The sequence below is a fragment of the Pholcus phalangioides genome, unplaced genomic scaffold, assembly GCF_987345545.1.
Source record: "Pholcus phalangioides strain wild (caught in Gottingen) unplaced genomic scaffold, Ppha-v1.0 ptg000010l_1, whole genome shotgun sequence".
Taxonomy (NCBI): Eukaryota; Metazoa; Arthropoda; class Arachnida; order Araneae; family Pholcidae; genus Pholcus; species Pholcus phalangioides.
The window spans coordinates 23,798,484-23,821,894 of NW_028301603.1; positions in this window are offsets into that span (position 1 = coordinate 23,798,484).

Consider the following 23,411-nt stretch of genomic DNA (forward strand, 5'->3'; position numbering starts at 1 on the left):
AAGGAAACCATTAGGTGCATTTTATAGAGAATCAGATTTCGAATAAGGAAAAGTCAACCGTAACCGCGTAACTCGTACCCGTGAGAAAAAAATCGAAAAAATCTGTTTCGAATGCCATGATTTTTCTGAGTCATTTTTCCAAGGGAGGGTACTGTGGATTTTCGAGAAAAAAAAAATTTCAAGCTAAAAGGAAACCATTAGGTGCATTTTATAGAGAATCAGATTTCGAATAAGAAAATGTCAACCGTAACCGCGTAACTCGTACCCGTGAGAAAAAAATCGAAAAAATCTGTTTCGAATGCCATGATTTTTCTGAGTCATTTTTCCAAGGGAGGGTACTGTGGATTTTCGACAAAAAAAAATTTCAAGCTAAAAGGAAACCATTAGGTGCATTTTATAGAGAATCAGATTTCGAATAAGAAAAAGTCAACCGTAACCGCGTAACTCGTACCCGTGAGAAAAAAATCGAAAAAATCTGTTTCGAATGCCATGATTTTTCTGAGTCATTTTTCCAAGGGAGGGTACTGTGGATTTTCGAGAAAAAAAAAATTTCAAGCTAAAAGGAAACCATTAGGTGCATTTTATAGAGAATCAGATTTCGAATAAGAAAAAGTCAACCGTAACCGCGTAACTCGTACCCGTGAGAAAAAAATCGAAAAAATCTGTTTCGAATGCCATGATTTTTCTGAGTCATTTTTCCAAGGGAGGGTACTGTGGATTTTCGACAAAAAAAAATTTCAAGCTAAAAGGAAACCATTAGGTGCATTTTATAGAGAATCAGATTTCGAATAAGAAAAAGTCAACCGTAACCGCGTAACTCGTACCCGTGAGAAAAAAATCGAAAAAATCTGTTTCGAATGCCATGATTTTTCTGAGTCATTTTTCCAAGGGAGGGTACTGTGGATTTTCGAGAAAAAAAAAATTTCAAGCTAAAAGGAAACCATTAGGTGCATTTTATAGAGAATCAGATTTCGAATAAGAAAATGTCAACCGTAACCGCGTAACTCGTACCCGTGAGAAAAAAATCGAAAAAATCTGTTTCGAATGCCATGATTTTTCTGAGTCATTTTTCCAAGGGAGGGTACTGTGGATTTTCGACAAAAAAAAATTTCAAGCTAAAAGGAAACCATTAGGTGCATTTTATAGAGAATCAGATTTCGAATAAGAAAAAGTCAACCGTAACCGCGTAACTCGTACCCGTGAGAAAAAAATCGAAAAAATCTGTTTCGAATGCCATGATTTTTCTGAGTCATTTTTCCAAGGGAGGGTACTGTGGATTTTCGAGAAAAAAAAAATTTCAAGCTAAAAGGAAACCATTAGGTGCATTTTATAGAGAATCAGATTTCGAATAAGAAAATGTCAACCGTAACCGCGTAACTCGTACCCGTGGGAAAAAAATCGAAAAAATCTCTTTCGAATGCCATGATTTTTCTGAGTCATTTTTCCAAGGGAGGGTACTGTGGATTTTCGACAAAAAAAAATTTCAAGCTAAAAGGAAACCATTAGGTGCATTTTATAGAGAATCAGATTTCGAATAAGAAAAAGTCAACCGTAACCGCGTAACTCGTACCCGTGAGAAAAAAATCGAAAAAATCTGTTTCGAATGCCATGATTTTTCTGAGTCATTTTTCCAAGGGAGGGTACTGTGGATTTTCGACAAAAAAAAATTTCAAGCTAAAAGGAAACCATTAGGTGCATTTTATAGAGAATCAGATTTCGAATAAGAAAAAGTCAACCGTAACCGCGTAACTCGTACCCGTGAGAAAAAAATCGAAAAAATCTGTTTCGAATGCCATGATTTTTCTGAGTCATTTTTCCAAGGGAGGGTACTGTGGATTTTCGAGAAAAAAAAAATTCCAGCTAAAAGGAAACCATTAGGTGCATTTTATAGAGAATCAGATTTCGAATAAGAAAATGTCAACCGTAACCGCGTAACTCGTACCCGTGGGAAAAAAATCGAAAAAATCTCTTTCGAATGCCATGATTTTTCTGAGTCATTTTTCCAAGGGAGGGTACTGTGGATTTTCGACAAAAAAAAATTTCAAGCTAAAAGGAAACCATTAGGTGCATTTTATAGAGAATCAGATTTCGAATAAGAAAAAGTCAACCGTAACCGCGTAACTCGTACCCGTGAGAAAAAAATCGAAAAAATCTGTTTCGAATGCCATGATTTTTCTGAGTCATTTTTCCAAGGGAGGGTACTGTGGATTTTCGACAAAAAAAAATTTCAAGCTAAAAGGAAACCATTAGGTGCATTTTATAGAGAATCAGATTTCGAATAAGAAAAAGTCAACCGTAACCGCGTAACTCGTACCCGTGAGAAAAAAATCCAAAAAATCTGTTTCGAATGCCATGATTTTTCTGAGTCATTTTTCCAAGGGAGGGTACTGTGGATTTTCGAGGAAAAAAAAATTCCAGCTAAAAGGAAACCATTAGGTGCATTTTATAGAGAATCAGATTTCGAATAAGGAAAAGTCAACCGTAACCGCGTAACTCGTACCCGTGAGAAAAAAATCGAAAAAATCTGTTTCGAATGCCATGATTTTTCTGAGTCATTTTTCCAAGGGAGGGTACTGTGGATTTTCGACAAAAAAAAATTTCAAGCTAAAAGGAAACCATTAGGTGCATTTTATAGAGAATCAGATTTCGAATAAGGAAAAGTCAACCGTAACCGCGTAACTCGTACCCGTGAGAAAAAAATCGAAAAAATCTGTTTCGAATGCCATGATTTTTCTGAGTCATTTTTCCAAGGGAGGGTACTGTGGATTTTCGACAAAAAAAAAATTTCAAGCTAAAAGGAAACCATTAGGTGCATTTTATAGAGAATCAGATTTCGAATAAGAAAAAGTCGACCGTAACCGCGTAACTCGTACCCGTGAGAAAAAATTCGAAAAAATCTGTTTCGAATTCCATGATTTTTCGGAGTCATTTTTCCAAGGAAGGGTACTGTGGATTTTCGAGAAAAAAAAATTCCAAGCTAAAAGGAAACCATTAGGTGCATTTTATAGAGAATCAGATTTCGAATAAGAAAAAGTCAACCTTAACCGCGTAACTCGTACCCGTGAGAAAAAAATCGAAAAAATCTGTTTCGAATGCCATGATTTTTCTGAGTCATTTTTCCAAGGGAGGGTACTGTGGATTTTCGAGAAAAAAAAATTTCAAGCTAAAAGGAAACCATTAGGTGCATTTTATAGAGAATCAGATTTCGAATAAAAAAAAGTCAACCGTAACCGCGTAACTCGCACCCGTGAGGAAAAAATCGAAAAAATCAGTTTCGAATGCCATGATTTTACTGAGTCATTTTTCCAAGGGAGGGTAGTGTGAATTTTCGAGAAAAAAAAATTTCAAGCTAAAAGGAAACCATTAGGTGCATTTTATAGAGAATCAGATTTCGAATAAGGAAAAGTCAACCGTAACCGCGTAACTCGCACCCGTGAGAAAAAAATCGAAAAAATCTGTTTCGAATGCCATGATTTTTCTGAGTCATTTTTCCAAGGGAGGGTACTGTGGATTTTCGAGAAAAAAAAATTTCAAGCTAAAAGGAAACCATTAGGTGCATTTTATAGAGAATCAGATTTCGAATAAGGAAAAGTCAACCGTAACCGCGTAACTCGTACCCGTGAGAAAAAAATCGAAAAAATCTGTTTCGAATGCCATGATTTTTCTGAGTCATTTTTCCAAGGGAAGGTACTGTGGATTTTCGAGAAAAAAAAATTTCAAGCTAAAAGGAAACCATTAGGTGCATTTTATAGAGAATCAGATTTCGAATAAGGAAAAGTCAACCGTAACCGCGTAACTCGTACCCGTGAGAAAAAAATCGAAAAAATCTGTTTCGAATGCCATGATTTTTCTGAGTCATTTTTCCAAGGGAGGGTACTGTGGATTTTCGACAAAAAAAATTTCAAGCTAAAAGGAAACCATTAGGTGCATTTTATAGAGAATCAGATTTCGAATAAGAAAAAGTCAACCGTAACCGCGTAACTCGTACCCGTGAGAAAAAAATCGAAAAAATCTGTTTCGAATGCCATGATTTTTCTGAGTCATTTTTCCAAGGGAGGGTACTGTGGATTTTCGACAAAAAAAAATTTCAAGCTAAAAGGAAACCATTAGGTGCATTTTATAGAGAATCAGATTTCGAATAAGAAAAAGTCAACCGTAACCGCGTAACTCGTACCCGTGAGAAAAAAATCGAAAAAATCAGTTTCGAATGCCATGATTTTACTGAGTCATTTTTCCAAGGGAGGGTACTGTGGATTTTCGAGAAAAAAAAATTTCAAGCTAAAAGGAAACCATTAGGTGCATTTTATAGAGAATCAGATTTCGAATAAGGAAAAGTCAACCGTAACCGCGTAACTCGTACCCGTGAGAAAAAAATCGAAAAAATCTGTTTCGAATGCCATGATTTTTCTGAGTCATTTTTCCAAGGGAAGGTACTGTGGATTTTCGAGAAAAAAAAATTTCAAGCTAAAAGGAAACCATTAGGTGCATTTTATAGAGAATCAGATTTCGAATAAGGAAAAGTCAACCGTAACCGCGTAACTCGTACCCGTGAGAAAAAAATCGAAAAAATCTGTTTCGAATGCCATGATTTTTCTGAGTCATTTTTCCAAGGGAGGGTACTGTGGATTTTCGAGAAAAAAAAAATTTCAAGCTAAAAGGAAACCATTAGGTGCATTTTATAGAGAATCAGATTTCGAATAAGAAAATGTCAACCGTAACCGCGTAACTCGTACCCGTGAGAAAAAAATCGAAAAAATCTGTTTCGAATGCCATGATTTTTCTGAGTCATTTTTCCAAGGGAGGGTACTGTGGATTTTCGACAAAAAAAAATTTCAAGCTAAAAGGAAACCATTAGGTGCATTTTATAGAGAATCAGATTTCGAATAAGAAAAAGTCAACCGTAACCGCGTAACTCGTACCCGTGAGAAAAAAATCGAAAAAATCTGTTTCGAATGCCATGATTTTTCTGAGTCATTTTTCCAAGGGAGGGTACTGTGGATTTTCGAGAAAAAAAAAATTTCAAGCTAAAAGGAAACCATTAGGTGCATTTTATAGAGAATCAGATTTCGAATAAGAAAAAGTCAACCGTAACCGCGTAACTCGTACCCGTGAGAAAAAAATCGAAAAAATCTGTTTCGAATGCCATGATTTTTCTGAGTCATTTTTCCAAGGGAGGGTACTGTGGATTTTCGACAAAAAAAAATTTCAAGCTAAAAGGAAACCATTAGGTGCATTTTATAGAGAATCAGATTTCGAATAAGAAAAAGTCAACCGTAACCGCGTAACTCGTACCCGTGAGAAAAAAATCGAAAAAATCTGTTTCGAATGCCATGATTTTTCTGAGTCATTTTTCCAAGGGAGTGTACTGTGGATTTTCGAGAAAAAAAAAATTTCAAGCTAAAAGGAAACCATTAGGTGCATTTTATAGAGAATCAGATTTCGAATAAGAAAATGTCAACCGTAACCGCGTAACTCGTACCCGTGAGAAAAAAATCGAAAAAATCTGTTTCGAATGCCATGATTTTTCTGAGTCATTTTTCCAAGGGAGGGTACTGTGGATTTTCGACAAAAAAAAATTTCAAGCTAAAAGGAAACCATTAGGTGCATTTTATAGAGAATCAGATTTCGAATAAGAAAAAGTCAACCGTAACCGCGTAACTCGTACCCGTGAGAAAAAAATCGAAAAAATCTGTTTCGAATGCCATGATTTTTCTGAGTCATTTTTCCAAGGGAGGGTACTGTGGATTTTCGAGAAAAAAAAAATTTCAAGCTAAAAGGAAACCATTAGGTGCATTTTATAGAGAATCAGATTTCGAATAAGAAAATGTCAACCGTAACCGCGTAACTCGTACCCGTGGGAAAAAAATCGAAAAAATCTCTTTCGAATGCCATGATTTTTCTGAGTCATTTTTCCAAGGGAGGGTACTGTGGATTTTCGACAAAAAAAAATTTCAAGCTAAAAGGAAACCATTAGGTGCATTTTATAGAGAATCAGATTTCGAATAAGAAAAAGTCAACCGTAACCGCGTAACTCGTACCCGTGAGAAAAAAATCGAAAAAATCTGTTTCGAATGCCATGATTTTTCTGAGTCATTTTTCCAAGGGAGGGTACTGTGGATTTTCGACAAAAAAAAATTTCAAGCTAAAAGGAAACCATTAGGTGCATTTTATAGAGAATCAGATTTCGAATAAGAAAAAGTCAACCGTAACCGCGTAACTCGTACCCGTGAGAAAAAAATCGAAAAAATCTGTTTCGAATGCCATGATTTTTCTGAGTCATTTTTCCAAGGGAGGGTACTGTGGATTTTCGAGAAAAAAAAAATTCCAGCTAAAAGGAAACCATTAGGTGCATTTTATAGAGAATCAGATTTCGAATAAGAAAATGTCAACCGTAACCGCGTAACTCGTACCCGTGGGAAAAAAATCGAAAAAATCTCTTTCGAATGCCATGATTTTTCTGAGTCATTTTTCCAAGGGAGGGTACTGTGGATTTTCGACAAAAAAAAATTTCAAGCTAAAAGGAAACCATTAGGTGCATTTTATAGAGAATCAGATTTCGAATAAGAAAAAGTCAACCGTAACCGCGTAACTCGTACCCGTGAGAAAAAAATCGAAAAAATCTGTTTCGAATGCCATGATTTTTCTGAGTCATTTTTCCAAGGGAGGGTACTGTGGATTTTCGACAAAAAAAAATTTCAAGCTAAAAGGAAACCATTAGGTGCATTTTATAGAGAATCAGATTTCGAATAAGAAAAAGTCAACCGTAACCGCGTAACTCGTACCCGTGAGAAAAAAATCCAAAAAATCTGTTTCGAATGCCATGATTTTTCTGAGTCATTTTTCCAAGGGAGGGTACTGTGGATTTTCGAGGAAAAAAAAATTCCAGCTAAAAGGAAACCATTAGGTGCATTTTATAGAGAATCAGATTTCGAATAAGGAAAAGTCAACCGTAACCGCGTAACTCGTACCCGTGAGAAAAAAATCGAAAAAATCTGTTTCGAATGCCATGATTTTTCTGAGTCATTTTTCCAAGGGAGGGTACTGTGGATTTTCGACAAAAAAAAATTTCAAGCTAAAAGGAAACCATTAGGTGCATTTTATAGAGAATCAGATTTCGAATAAGAAAAAGTCAACCGTAACCGCGTAACTCGTACCCGTGAGAAAAAAATCGAAAAAATCTGTTTCGAATGCCATGATTTTTCTGAGTCATTTTTCCAAGGGAGGGTACTGTGGATTTTCGACAAAAAAAAATTTCAAGCTAAAAGGAAACCATTAGGTGCATTTTATAGAGAATCAGATTTCGAATAAGAAAAAGTCAACCGTAACCGCGTAACTCGTACCCGTGAGAAAAAAATCGAAAAAATCTGTTTCGAATGCCATGATTTTTCTGAGTCATTTTTCCAAGGGAGGGTACTGTGGATTTTCGAGAAAAAAAAAATTTCAAGCTAAAAGGAAAACATTAGGTGCATTTTATAGAGAATCAGATTTCGAATAAGAAAATGTCAACCGTAACCGCGTAACTCGTACCCGTGGGAAAAAAATCGAAAAAATCTCTTTCGAATGCCATGATTTTTCTGAGTCATTTTTCCAAGGGAGGGTACTGTGGATTTTCGACAAAAAAAAATTTCAAGCTAAAAGGAAACCATTAGGTGCATTTTATAGAGAATCAGATTTCGAATAAGAAAAAGTCAACCGTAACCGCGTAACTCGTACCCGTGAGAAAAAAATCGAAAAAATCTGTTTCGAATGCCATGATTTTTCTGAGTCATTTTTCCAAGGGAGGGTACTGTGGATTTTCGACAAAAAAAAATTTCAAGCTAAAAGGAAACCATTAGGTGCATTTTATAGAGAATCAGATTTCGAATAAGAAAAAGTCAACCGTAACCGCGTAACTCGTACCCGTGAGAAAAAAATCCAAAAAATCTGTTTCGAATGCCATGATTTTTCTGAGTCATTTTTCCAAGGGAGGGTACTGTGGATTTTCGAGAAAAAAAAAATTCCAGCTAAAAGGAAACCATTAGGTGCATTTTATAGAGAATCAGATTTCGAATAAGGAAAAGTCAACCGTAACCGCGTAACTCGTACCCGTGAGAAAAAAATCGAAAAAATCTGTTTCGAATGCCATGATTTTTCTGAGTCATTTTTCCAAGGGAGGGTACTGTGGATTTTCCACAAAAAAAAATTTCAAGCTAAAAGGAAACCATTAGGTGCATTTTATAGCGAATCAGATTTCGAATAAGAAAAAGTCAACCGTAACCGCGTAACTCGTACCCGTGAGAAAAAAATCGAAAAAATCTGTTTCGAATGCCATGATTTTTCTGAGTCATTTTTCCAAGGGAGGGTACTGTGGATTTTCGAGAAAAAAAAAATTTCAAGCTAAAAGGAAACCATTAGGTGCATTTTATAGAGAATCAGATTTCGAATAAGAAAATGTCAACCGTAACCGCGTAACTCGTACCCGTGAGAAAAAAATCGAAAAAATCTGTTTCGAATGCCATGATTTTTCTGAGTCATTTTTCCAAGGGAGGGTACTGTGGATTTTCGACAAAAAAAAATTCCAGCTAAAAGGAAACCATTAGGTGCATTTTATAGAGAATCAGATTTCGAATAAGGAAAAGTCAACCGTAACCGCGTAACTCGTACCCGTGAGAAAAAAATCGAAAAAATCTGTTTCGAATGCCATGATTTTTCTGAGACATTTTTCCAAGGGAGGGTACTGTGGATTTTCGAGAAAAAAAAATTTCAAGCTAAAAGGAAACCATTAGGTGCATTTTATAGAGAATCAGATTTCGAATAAGGAAAAGTCAACCGTAACCGCGTAACTCGTACCCGTGAGAAAAAAATCGAAAAAATCTGTTTCGAATGCCATGATTTTTCTGAGACATTTTTCCAAGGGAGGGTACTGTGGATTTTCGAGAAAAAAAAATTTCAAGCTAAAAGGAAACCATTAGGTGCATTTTATAGAGAATCAGATTTCGAATAAGAAAAAGTCAACCGTAACCGCGTAACTCGTACCCGTGAGAAAAAAATCGAAAAAATCTGTTTCGAATGCCATGATTTTTCTGAGTCATTTTTCCAAGGGAGGGTACTGTGGATTTTCGAGAAAAAAAAAATTTCAAGCTAAAAGGAAACCATTAGGTGCATTTTATAGAGAATCAGATTTCGAATAAGAAAAAGTCAACCGTAACCGCGTAACTCGTACCCGTGAGAAAAAAATCGAAAAAATCTGCTTCGAATGCCATGATTTTTCTGAGTCATTTTTCCAAGGGAGGGTACTGTGGATTTTCGAGAAAAAAAAAATTTCAAGCTAAAAGGAAACCATTAGGTGCATTTTATAGAGAATCAGATTTCGAATAAGAAAATGTCAACCGTAACCGCGTAACTCGTACCCGTGAGAAAAAAATCGAAAAAATCTGTTTCGAATGCCATGATTTTTCTGAGTCATTTTTCCAAGGGAGGGTACTGTGGATTTTCGACAAAAAAAAATTTCAAGCTAAAAGGAAACCATTAGGTGCATTTTATAGAGAATCAGATTTCGAATAAGAAAAAGTCAACCGTAACCGCGTAACTCGTACCCGTGAGAAAAAAATCGAAAAAATCTGTTTCGAATGCCATGATTTTTCTGAGTCATTTTTCCAAGGGGGGGGGGTACTGTGGATTTTCGAGAAAAAAAAATTTCAAGCTAAAAGGAAACCATTAGGTGCATTTTATAGAGAATCAGATTTCGAATAAGGAAAAGTCAACCGTAACCGCGTAACTCGTACCCGTGAGAAAAAAATCGAAAAAATCAGTTTCGAATGCCATGATTTTACTGAGTCATTTTTCCAAGGAAGGGTACTGTGGATTTTCGAGAAAAAAAAATTTCAAGCTAAAAGGAAACCATTAGGTGCATTTTATAGAGAATCAGATTTCGAATAAGGAAAAGTCAACCGTAACCGCGTAACTCGTACCCGTGAGAAAAAAATCGAAAAAATCTGTTTCGAATGCCATGATTTTTCTGAGTCATTTTTCCAAGGGAAGGTACTGTGGATTTTCGAGAAAAAAAAATTTCAAGCTAAAAGGAAACCATTAGGTGCATTTTATAGAGAATCAGATTTCGAATAAGGAAAAGTCAACCGTAACCGCGTAACTCGTACCCGTGAGAAAAAAATCGAAAAAATCTGTTTCGAATTCCATGATTTTTCTGAGTCATTTTTCCAAGGGAGGGTACTGTGGATTTTCGACAAAAAAAAATTTCAAGCTAAAAGGAAACCATTAGGTGCATTTTATAGAGAATCAGATTTCGAATAAGAAAAAGTCAACCGTAACCGCGTAACTCGTACCCGTGAGAAAAAAATCGAAAAAATCTGTTTCGAATGCCATGATTTTTCTGAGACATTTTTCCAAGGGAGGGTACTGTGGATTTTCGAGAAAAAAAAATTTCAAGCTAAAAGGAAACCATTAGGTGCATTTTATAGAGAATCAGATTTCGAATAAGAAAAAGTCAACCGTAACCGCGTAACTCGTACCCGTGAGAAAAAAATCGAAAAAATCTCTTTCGAATGCCATGATTTTTCTGAGTCATTTTTCCAAGGGAGGGTACTGTGGATTTTCGACAAAAAAAAATTTCAAGCTAAAAGGGAACCATTAGGTGCATTTTATAGAGAATCAGATTTCGAATAAGAAAAAGTCAACCGTAACCGCGTAACTCGTACCCGTGAGAAAAAAATCGAAAAAATCTCTTTCGAATGCCATGATTTTTCTGAGTTATTTTTCCAAGGGAGGGTACTGTGGATTTTCGAGAAAAAAAATTTCAAGCTAAAAGGAAACCATTAGGTGCATTTTATAGAGAATCAGATTTCGAATAAGAAAAAGTCAACCGTAACCGCGTAACTCGTACCCGTGAGAAAAAAATCGAAAAAATCTCTTTCGAATGCCATGATTTTTCTGAGTCATTTTTCCAAGGGAGGGTACTGTGGATTTTCGAGAAAAAAAAAATTTCAAGCTAAAAGGAAACCATTAGGTGCATTTTATAGAGAATCAGATTTCGAATAAGAAAATGTCAACCGTAACCGCGTAACTCGTACCCGTGAGAAAAAAATCGAAAAAATCTGTTTCGAATGCCATGATTTTTCTGAGTCATTTTTCCAAGGGAGGGTACTGTGGATTTTCGACAAAAAAAAATTTCAAGCTAAAAGGAAACCATTAGGTGCATTTTATAGAGAATCAGATTTCGAATAAGAAAAAGTCAACCGTAACCGCGTAACTCGTACCCGTGAGAAAAAAATCGAAAAAATCTGTTTCGAATGCCATGATTTTTCTGAGTCATTTTTCCAAGGGAGGGTACTGTGGATTTTCGAGAAAAAAAAAATTTCAAGCTAAAAGGAAACCATTAGGTGCATTTTATAGAGAATCAGATTTCGAATAAGAAAATGTCAACCGTAACCGCGTAACTCGTACCCGTGGGAAAAAAATCGAAAAAATCTCTTTCGAATGCCATGATTTTTCTGAGTCATTTTTCCAAGGGAGGGTACTGTGGATTTTCGACAAAAAAAAATTTCAAGCTAAAAGGAAACCATTAGGTGCATTTTATAGAGAATCAGATTTCGAATAAGAAAAAGTCAACCGTAACCGCGTAACTCGTACCCGTGAGAAAAAAATCGAAAAAATCTGTTTCGAATGCCATGATTTTTCTGAGTCATTTTTCCAAGGGAGGGTACTGTGGATTTTCGACAAAAAAAAATTTCAAGCTAAAAGGAAACCATTAGGTGCATTTTATAGAGAATCAGATTTCGAATAAGAAAAAGTCAACCGTAACCGCGTAACTCGTACCCGTGAGAAAAAAATCGAAAAAATCTGTTTCGAATGCCATGATTTTTCTGAGTCATTTTTCCAAGGGAGGGTACTGTGGATTTTCGAGAAAAAAAAAATTCCAGCTAAAAGGAAACCATTAGGTGCATTTTATAGAGAATCAGATTTCGAATAAGAAAAAGTCAACCGTAACCGCGTAACTCGTACCCGTGAGAAAAAAATCGAAAAAATCTGTTTCGAATGCCATGATTTTTCTGAGTCATTTTTCCAAGGGAGGGTACTGTGGATTTTCGAGAAAAAAAAAATTCCAGCTAAAAGGAAACCATTAGGTGCATTTTATAGAGAATCAGATTTCGAATAAGGAAAAGTCAACCGTAACCGCGTAACTCGTACCCGTGAGAAAAAAATCGAAAAAATCTGTTTCGAATGCCATGATTTTTCTGAGTCATTTTTCCAAGGGAGGGTACTGTGGATTTTCGAGAAAAAAAAATTTCAAGCTAAAAGGAAACCATTAGGTGCATTTTATAGAGAATCAGATTTCGAATAAGGAAAAGTCAACCGTAACCGCGTAACTCGTACCCGTGAGAAAAAAATCGAAAAAATCTGTTTCGAATGCCATGATTTTTCTGAGTCATTTTTCCAAGGGAAGGTACTGTGGATTTTCGAGAAAAAAAAATTTCAAGCTAAAAGGAAACCATTAGGTGCATTTTATAGAGAATCAGATTTCGAATAAGGAAAAGTCAACCGTGACCGCGTAACTCGTACCCGTGAGAAAAAAATCGAAAAAATCTGTTTCGAATGCCATGATTTTTCTGAGTCATTTTTCCAAGGGAGGGTACTGTGGATTTTCGACAAAAAAAAATTTCAAGCTAAAAGGAAACCATTAGGTGCATTTTATAGAGAATCAGATTTCGAATAAGAAAAAGTCAACCGTAACCGCGTAACTCGTACCCGTGAGAAAAAAATCGAAAAAATCTGTTTCGAATGCCATGATTTTTCTGAGACATTTTTCCAAGGGAGGGTACTGTGGATTTTCGAGAAAAAAAAATTTCAAGCTAAAAGGAAACCATTAGGTGCATTTTATAGAGAATCAGATTTCGAATAAGGAAAAGTCAACCGTAACCGCGTAACTCGTACCCGTGAGAAAAAAATCGAAAAAATCTGTTTCGAATGCCATGATTTTTCTGAGACATTTTTCCAAGGGAGGGTACTGTGGATTTTCGAGAAAAAAAAATTTCAAGCTAAAAGGAAACCATTAGGTGCATTTTGTAGAGAATCAGATTAAGAATAAGAAAAAGTCAACCGTAACCGCGTAACTCGTACCCGTGAGGAAAAAATCGAAAAAATCAGTTTCGAATGCCATGATTTTACTGAGTCATTTTTCCAAGGGAGGGTACTGTGGCTTTTCGAGAAAAAAAAATTTCAAGCTAAAAGGAAACCATTAGGTGCATTTTATAGAGAATCAGATTTCGAATAAGGAAAAGTCAACCGTAACCGCGTAACTCGTACCCGTGAGAAAAAAATCGAAAAAATCTGTTTCGAATGCCATGATTTTTCTGAGTCATTTTTCCAAGGGAAGGTACTGTGGATTTTCGAGAAAAAAAAATTTCAAGCTAAAAGGAAACCATTAGGTGCATTTTATAGAGAATCAGATTTCGAATAAGGAAAAGTCAACCGTAACCGCGTAACTCGTACCCGTGAGAAAAAAATCGAAAAAATCTGTTTCGAATGCCATGATTTTTCTGAGTCATTTTTCCAAGGGAGGGTACTGTGGATTTTCGAGAAAAAAAAATTTCAAGCTAAAAGGAAACCATTAGGTGCATTTTATAGAGAATCAGATTTCGAATAAGGAAAAGTCAACCGTAACCGCGTAACTCGTACCCGTGAGAAAAAAATCGAAAAAATCTGTTTCGAATGCCATGATTTTTCTGAGTCATTTTTCCAAGGGAAGGTACTGTGGATTTTCGAGAAAAAAAAATTTCAAGCTAAAAGGAAACCATTAGGTGCATTTTATAGAGAATCAGATTTCGAATAAGGAAAAGTCAACCGTAACCGCGTAACTCGTACCCGTGAGAAAAAAATCGAAAAAATCTGTTTCGAATGCCATGATTTTTCTGAGTCATTTTTCCAAGGGAGGGTACTGTGGATTTTCGACAAAAAAAAATTTCAAGCTAAAAGGAAACCATTAGGTGCATTTTATAGAGAATCAGATTTCGAATAAGAAAAAGTCAACCGTAACCGCGTAACTCGTACCCGTGAGAAAAAAATCGAAAAAATCTGTTTCGAATGCCATGATTTTTCTGAGTCATTTTTCCAAGGGAGGGTACTGTGGATTTTCGAGAAAAAAAAATTTCAAGCTAAAAGGAAACCATTAGGTGCATTTTATAGAGAATCACATTTCGAATAAGAAAATGTCAACCGTAACCGCGTAACTCGTACCCGTGAGAAAAAAATCGAAAAAATCTGTTTCGAATGCCATGATTTTTCTGAGTCATTTTTCCAAGGGAGGGTACTGTGGATTTTCGACAAAAAAAAATTTCAAGCAAAAAGGAAACCATTAGGTGCATTTTATAGAGAATCAGATTTCGAATAAGAAAAAGTCAACCGTAACCGCGTAACTCGTACCCGTGAGAAAAAAATCGAAAAAATCTGTTTCGAATGCCATGATTTTCCTGAGTCATTTTTCCAAGGGAGGGTACTGCGGATTTTCGACAAAAAAAAATTTCAAGCTAAAAGGAAACCATTAGGTGCATTTTATAGAGAATCAGATTTCGAATAAGAAAATGTCAACCGTAACCGCGTAACTCGTACCCGTGAGAAAAAAATCGAAAAAATCTGTTTCGAATGCCATGATTTTTCTGAGTCATTTTTCCAAGGGAGGGTACTGTGGATTTTCGAGAAAAAAAAATTTCAAGCTAAAAGGAAACCATTAGGTGCATTTTATAGAGAATCAGATTTCCAATAAGAAAAAGTCAACCGCAACCGCGTAACTCGTACCCGTGAGAAAAAAATCGAAAAAATCTCTTTCGAATGCCATGATTTTTCTGAGTCATTTTTCCAAGGGAGGGTACTGTGGATTTTCGAGAAAAAAAAATTTCAAGCTAAAAGGAAACCATTAGGTGCATTTTATAGAGAATCAGATTTCGAATAAGGAAAAGTCAACCGTAACCGCGTAACTCGTACCCGTGAGAAAAAAATCGAAAAAATCTGTTTCGAATGCCATGATTTTTCTGAGTCATTTTTCCAAGGGAAGGTACTGTGGATTTTCGAGAAAAAAAAATTTCAAGCTAAAAGGAAACCATTAGGTGCATTTTATAGAGAATCAGATTTCGAATAAGGAAAAGTCAACCGTAACCGCGTAACTCGTACCCGTGAGAAAAAAAATCGAAAAAATCTGTTTCGAATGCCATGATTTTTCTGAGTCATTTTTCCAAGGGAGGGTACTGTGGATTTTCGAGAAAAAAAAATTTCAAGCTAAAAGGAAACCATTAGGTGCATTTTATAGAGAATCAGATTTCGAATAAGAAAATGTCAACCGTAACCGCGTAACTCGTACCCGTGAGAAAAAAATCGAAAAAATCTGTTTCGAATGCCATGATTTTTCTGAGTCATTTTTCCAAGGGAGGGTACTGTGGATTTTCGACAAAAAAAAATTTCAAGCTAAAAGGAAACCATTAGGTGCATTTTATAGAGAATCAGATTTCGAATAAGAAAAAGTCAACCGTAACCGCGTAACTCGTACCCGTGAGAAAAAAATCGAAAAAATCTGTTTCGAATGCCATGATTTTTCTGAGTCATTTTTCCAAGGGAGGGTACTGTGGATTTTCGACAAAAAAAAATTTCAAGCTAAAAGGAAACCATTAGGTGCATTTTATAGGGAATCAGATTTCGAATAAGAAAATGTCAACCGTAACCGCGTAACTCGTACCCGTGAGAAAAAAATCGAAAAAATCTGTTTCGAATGCCATGATTTTTCTGAGTCATTTTTCCAAGGGAGGGTACTGTGGATTTTCGAGAAAAAAAAATTTCAAGCTAAAAGGAAACCATTAGGTGCATTTTATAGAGAATCAGATTTCGAATAAGGAAAAGTCAACCGTAACCGCGTAACTCGTACCCGTGAGAAAAAAATCGAAAAAATCTGTTTCGAATGCCATGATTTTTCTGAGTCATTTTTCCAAGGGAGGGTACTGTGAATTTTCGAGAAAAAAAAATTTCAAGCTAAAAGGAAACCATTAGGTGCATTTTATAGAGAATCAGATTTCGAATAAAAAAAAGTCAACCGTAACCGCGTAACTCGCACCCGTGAGGAAAAAATCGAAAAAATCAGTTTCGAATGCCATGATTTTACTGAGTCATTTTTCCAAGGGAGGGTACTGTGGATTTTCGAGAAAAAAAAATTTCAAGCTAAAAGGAAACCATTAGGTGCATTTTATAGAGAATCAGATTTCGAATAAGGAAAAGTCAACCGTAACCGCGTAACTCGTACCCGTGAGAAAAAAATCGAAAAAATCTGTTTCGAATGCCATGATTTTTCTGAGTCATTTTTCCAAGGGAAGGTACTGTGGATTTTCGAGAAAAAAAAATTTCAAGCTAAAAGGAAACCATTAGGTGCATTTTATAGAGAATCAGATTTCGAATAAGGAAAAGTCAACCGTAACCGCGTAACTCGTACCCGTGAGAAAAAAAATCGAAAAAATCTGTTTCGAATGCCATGATTTTTCTGAGTCATTTTTCCAAGGGAGGGTACTGTGGATTTTCGAGAAAAAAAAATTTCAAGCTAAAAGGAAACCATTAGGTGCATTTTATAGAGAATCAGATTTCGAATAAGAAAATGTCAACCGTAACCGCGTAACTCGTACCCGTGAGAAAAAAATCGAAAAAATCTGTTTCGAATGCCATGATTTTTCTGAGTCATTTTTCCAAGGGAGGGTACTGTGGATTTTCGACAAAAAAAAATTTCAAGCTAAAAGGAAACCATTAGGTGCATTTTATAGAGAATCAGATTTCGAATAAGAAAAAGTCAACCGTAACCGCGTAACTCGTACCCGTGAGAAAAAAATCGAAAAAATCTGTTTCGAATGCCATGATTTTTCTGAGTCATTTTTCCAAGGGAGGGTACTGTGGATTTTCGACAAAAAAAAATTTCAAGCTAAAAGGAAACCATTAGGTGCATTTTATAGAGAATCAGATTTCGAATAAGAAAAAGTCAACCGTAACCGCGTAACTCGTACCCGTGAGAAAAAAATCGAAAAAATCTCTTTCGAATGCCATGATTTTTCTGAGTCATTTTTCCAAGGGAGGGTACTGTGGATTTTCGACAAAAAAAAATTTCAAGCTAAAAGGGAACCATTAGGTGCATTTTATAGAGAATCAGATTTCGAATAAGAAAAAGTCAACCGTAACCGCGTAACTCGTACCCGTGAGAAAAAAATCGAAAAAATCTCTTTCGAATGCCATGATTTTTCTGAGTCTTTTTTCCAAGGGAGGGTACTGTGGATTTTCGAGAAAAAAAAATTTCAAGCTAAAAGGAAACCATTAGGTGCATTTTATAGAGAATCAGATTTCGAATAAGGAAAAGTCAACCGTAACCGCGTAACTCGTACTCGTGAGAAAAAAATCGAAAAAATCTGTTTCGAATGCCATGATTTTTCTGAGTCATTTTTCCAAGGGAGGGCAGTGTGAATTTTCGAGAAAAAAAAATTTCAAGCTAAAAGGAAACCATTAGGTGCATTTTATAGAGAATCAGATTTCGAATAAAAAAAAGTCAACCGTAACCGCGTAACTCGCACCCGTGAGGAAAAAATCGAAAAAATCAGTTTCGAATGCCATGATTTTACTGAGTCATTTTTCCAAGGGAGGGTACTGTGGATTTTCGACAAAAAAAAATTTCAAGCTAAAAGGAAACCATTAGGTGCATTTTATAGAGAATCAGATTTCGAATAAGAAAAAGTCAACCGTAACCGCGTAACTCGTACCCGTGAGAAAAAAATCGAAAAAATCTCTTTCGAATGCCATGATTTTTCTGAGTCATTTTTCCAAGGGAGGGTACTGTGGATTTTCGACAAAAAAAAATTTCAAGCTAAAAGGAAACCATTAGGTGCATTTTATAGAGAATCAGATTTCGAATAAGAAAAAGTCAACCGTAACCGCGTAACTCGTACCCGTGAGAAAAAAATCGAAAAAATCTGTTTCGAATGCCATGATTTTTCTGAGTCATTTTTCCAAGGGAGGGTACTGTGGATTTTCGACAAAAAAAAATTTCAAGCTAAAAGGAAACCATTAGGTGCATTTTATAGAGAATCAGATTTCGAATAAGAAAAAGTCAACCGTAACCGCGTAACTCGTACCCGTGAGAAAAAAATCGAAAAAATCTGTTTCGAATGCCATGATTTTTCTGAGTCATTTTTCCAAGGGAGGGTACTGTGGATTTTCGAGAAAAAAAAAATTCCAGCTAAAAGGAAACCATTAGGTGCATTTTATAGAGAATCAGATTTCGAATAAGGAAAAGTCAACCGTAACCGCGTAACTCGTACCCGTGAGAAAAAAATCGAAAAAATCTGTTTCGAATGCCATGATTTTTCTGAGTCATTTTTCCAAGGGAGGGTACTGTGGATTTTCGACAAAAAAAAATTTCAAGCTAAAAGGAAACCATTAGGTGCATTTTATAGCGAATCAGATTTCGAATAAGAAAAAGTCAACCGTAACCGCGTAACTCGTACCCGTGAGAAAAAAATCGAAAAAATCTGTTTCGAATGCCATGATTTTTCTGAGTCATTTTTCCAAGGGAGGGTACTGTGGATTTTCGAGAAAAAAAAATTTCAAGCTAAAAGGAAACCATTAGGTGCATTTTATAGAGAATCAGATTTCGAATAAGAAAATGTCAACCGTAACCGCGTAACTCGTACCCGTGAGAAAAAAATCGAAAAAATCTGTTTCGAATGCCATGATTTTTCTGAGTCATTTTTCCAAGGGAGGGTACTGTGGATTTTCGACAAAAAAAAATTTCAAGCTAAAAGGAAACCATTAGGTGCATTTTATAGAGAATCAGATTTCGAATAAGAAAAAGTCAACCGTAGCCGCGTAACTCGTACCCGTGAGAAAAAAATCGAAAAAATCTGTTTCGAATGCCATGATTTTTCTGAGTCATTTTTCCAAGGGAAGGTACTGTGGATTTTCGAGAAAAAAAAATTTCAAGCTAAAAGGAAACCATTAGGTGCATTTTATAGAGAATCAGATTTCGAATAAGGAAAAGTCAACCGTAACCGCGTAACTCGTACCCGTGAGAAAAAAATCGAAAAAATCTGTTTCGAATGCCATGATTTTTCTGAGTCATTTTTCCAAGGGAGGGTACTGTGGATTTTCGACAAAAAAAAATTTCAAGCTAAAAGGAAACCATTAGGTGCATTTTATAGAGAATCAGATTTCGAATAAGGAAAAGTCAACCGTAACCGCGTAACTCGTACCCGTGAGAAAAAAATCGAAAAAATCTGTTTCGAATGCCATGATTTTTCTGAGTCATTTTTCCAAGGGAGGGTACTGTGGATTTTCGACAAAAAAAAAATTTCAAGCTAAAAGGAAACCATTAGGTGCATTTTATAGAGAATCAGATTTCGAATAAGAAAATGTCAACCGTAACCGCGTAACTCGTACCCGTGGGAAAAAAATCGAAAAAATCTCTTTCGAATGCCATGATTTTTCTGAGTCATTTTTCCAAGGGAGGGTACTGTGGATTTTCGACAAAAAAAATTTCAAGCTAAAAGGAAACCATTAGGTGCATTTTATAGAGAATCAGATTTCGAATAAGAAAAAGTCAACCGTAACCGCGTAACTCGTACCCGTGAGAAAAAAATCGAAAAAATCTGTTTCGAATGCCATGATTTTTCTGAGTCATTTTTCCAAGGGAGGGTACTGTGGATTTTCGACAAAAAAAAAATTTCAAGCTAAAAGGAAACCATTAGGTGCATTTTATAGAGAATCAGATTTCGAATAAGAAAATGTCAACCGTAACCGCGTAACTCGTACCCGTGGGAAAAAAATCGAAAAAATCTCTTTCGAATGCCATGATTTTTCTGAGTCATTTTTCCAAGGGAGGGTACTGTGGATTTTCGACAAAAAAAAATTTCAAGCTAAAAGGAAACCATTAGGTGCATTTTATAGAGAATCAGATTTCGAATAAGAAAAAGTCAACCGTAACCGCGTAACTCGTACCCGTGAGAAAAAAATCGAAAAAATCTGTTTCGAATGCCATGATTTTTCTGAGTCATTTTTCCAAGGGAGGGTACTGTGGATTTTCGACAAAAAAAAATTTCAAGCTAAAAGGAAACCATTAGGTGCATTTTATAGAGAATCAGATTTCGAATAAGAAAAAGTCAACCGTAACCGCGTAACTCGTACCCGTGAGAAAAAAATCGAAAAAATCTGTTTCGAATGCCATGATTTTTCTGAGTCATTTTTCCAAGGGAGGGTACTGTGGATTTTCGAGAAAAAAAAAATTCCAGCTAAAAGGAAACCATTAGGTGCATTTTATAGAGAATCAGATTTCGAATAAGGAAAAGTCAACCGTAACCGCGTAACTCGTACCCGTGAGAAAAAAATCGAAAAAATCTGTTTCGAATGCCATGATTTTTCTGAGTCATTTTTCCAAGGGAGGGTACTGTGGATTTTCGACAAAAAAAAATTTCAAGCTAAAAGGAAACCATTAGGTGCATTTTATAGCGAATCAGATTTCGAATAAGAAAAAGTCAACCGTAACCGCGTAACTCGTACCCGTGAGAAAAAAATCGAAAAAATCTGTTTCGAATGCCATGATTTTTCTGAGTCATTTTTCCAAGGGAGGGTACTGTGGATTTTCGAGAAAAAAAAATTTCAAGCTAAAAGGAAACCATTAGGTGCATTTTATAGAGAATCAGATTTCGAATAAGAAAATGTCAACCGTAACCGCGTAACTCGTACCCGTGAGAAAAAAATCGAAAAAATCTGTTTCGAATGCCATGATTTTTCTGAGTCATTTTTCCAAGGGAGGGTACTGTGGATTTTCGACAAAAAAAATTTCAAGCTAAAAGGAAACCATTAGGTGCATTTTATAGAGAATCAGATTTCGAATAAGAAAAAGTCAACCGTAACCGCGTAACTCGTACCCGTGAGAAAAAAATCGAAAAAATCTGTTTCGAATGCCATGATTTTTCTGAGTCATTTTTCCAAGGGAAGGTACTGTGGATTTTCGAGAAAAAAAAATTTCAAGCTAAAAGGAAACCATTAGGTGCATTTTATAGAGAATCAGATTTCGAATAAGGAAAAGTCAACCGTAACCGCGTAACTCGTACCCGTGAGAAAAAAATCGAAAAAATCTGTTTCGAATGCCATGATTTTTCTGAGTCATTTTTCCAAGGGAGGGTACTGTGGATTTTCGACAAAAAAAAATTTCAAGCTAAAAGGAAACCATTAGGTGCATTTTATAGAGAATCAGATTTCGAATAAGGAAAAGTCAACCGTAACCGCGTAACTCGTACCCGTGAGAAAAAAATCGAAAAAATCTGTTTCGAATGCCATGATTTTTCTGAGTCATTTTTCCAAGGGAGGGTACTGTGGATTTTCGACAAAAAAAAAATTTCAAGCTAAAAGGAAACCATTAGGTGCATTTTATAGAGAATCAGATTTCGAATAAGAAAATGTCAACCGTAACCGCGTAACTCGTACCCGTGGGAAAAAAATCGAAAAAATCTCTTTCGAATGCCATGATTTTTCTGAGTCATTTTTCCAAGGGAGGGTACTGTGGATTTTCGACAAAAAAAAATTTCAAGCTAAAAGGAAACCATTAGGTGCATTTTATAGAGAATCAGATTTCGAATAAGAAAAAGTCAACCGTAACCGCGTAACTCGTACCCGTGAGAAAAAAATCGAAAAAATCTGTTTCGAATGCCATGATTTTTCTGAGTCATTTTTCCAAGGGAGGGTACTGTGGATTTTCGACAAAAAAAAATTTCAAGCTAAAAGGAAACCATTAGGTGCATTTTATAGAGAATCAGATTTCGAATAAGAAAAAGTCAACCGTAACCGCGTAACTCGTACCCGTGAGAAAAAAATCGAAAAAATCTGTTTCGAATGCCATGATTTTTCTGAGTCATTTTTCCAAGGGAGGGTACTGTGGATTTTCGAGAAAAAAAAAATTCCAGCTAAAAGGAAACCATTAGGTGCATTTTATAGAGAATCAGATTTCGAATAAGGAAAAGTCAACCGTAACCGCGTAACTCGTACCCGTGAGAAAAAAATCGAAAAAATCTGTTTCGAATGCCATGATTTTTCTGAGTCATTTTTCCAAGGGAGGGTACTGTGGATTTTCGACAAAAAAAAATTTCAAGCTAAAAGGAAACCATTAGGTGCATTTTATAGCGAATCAGATTTCGAATAAGAAAAAGTCAACCGTAACCGCGTAACTCGTACCCGTGAGAAAAAAATCGAAAAAATCTGTTTCGAATGCCATGATTTTTCTGAGTCATTTTTCCAAGGAAGGGTACTGTGGATTTTCGAGAAAAAAAAATTTCAAGCTAAAAGGAAACCATTAGGTGCATTTTATAGAGAATCAGATTTCGAATAAGGAAAAGTCAACCGTAACCGCGTAACTCGTACCCGTGAGAAAAAAATCGAAAAAATCTGTTTCGAATGCCATGATTTTTCTGAGTCATTTTTCCAAGGGAGGGTACTGTGGATTTTCGACAAAAAAAAATTTCAAGCTAAAAGGAAACCATTAGGTGCATTTTATAGCGAATCAGATTTCGAATAAGAAAAAGTCAACCGTAACCGCGTAACTCGTACCCGTGAGAAAAAAATCGAAAAAATCTGTTTCGAATGCCATGATTTTTCTGAGTCATTTTTCCAAGGGAGGGTACTGTGGATTTTCGAGAAAAAAAAATTTCAAGCTAAAAGGAAACCATTAGGTGCATTTTATAGAGAATCAGATTTCGAATAAGAAAATGTCAACCGTAACCGCGTAACTCGTACCCGTGAGAAAAAAATCGAAAAAATCTGTTTCGAATGCCATGATTTTTCTGAGTCATTTTTCCAAGGGAGGGTACTGTGGATTTTCGACAAAAAAAATTTCAAGCTAAAAGGAAACCATTAGGTGCATTTTATAGAGAATCAGATTTCGAATAAGAAAAAGTCAACCGTAACCGCGTAACTCGTACCCGTGAGAAAAAAATCGAAAAAATCTGTTTCGAATGCCATGATTTTTCTGAGTCATTTTTCCAAGGGAAGGTACTGTGGATTTTCGAGAAAAAAAAATTTCAAGCTAAAAGGAAACCATTAGGTGCATTTTATAGAGAATCAGATTTCGAATAAGGAAAAGTCAACCGTAACCGCGTAACTCGTACCCGTGAGAAAAAAATCGAAAAAATCTGTTTCGAATGCCATGATTTTTCTGAGTCATTTTTCCAAGGGAGGGTACTGTGGATTTTCGACAAAAAAAAATTTCAAGCTAAAAGGAAACCATTAGGTGCATTTTATAGAGAATCAGATTTCGAATAAGGAAAAGTCAACCGTAACCGCGTAACTCGTACCCGTGAGAAAAAAATCGAAAAAATCTGTTTCGAATGCCATGATTTTTCTGAGTCATTTTTCCAAGG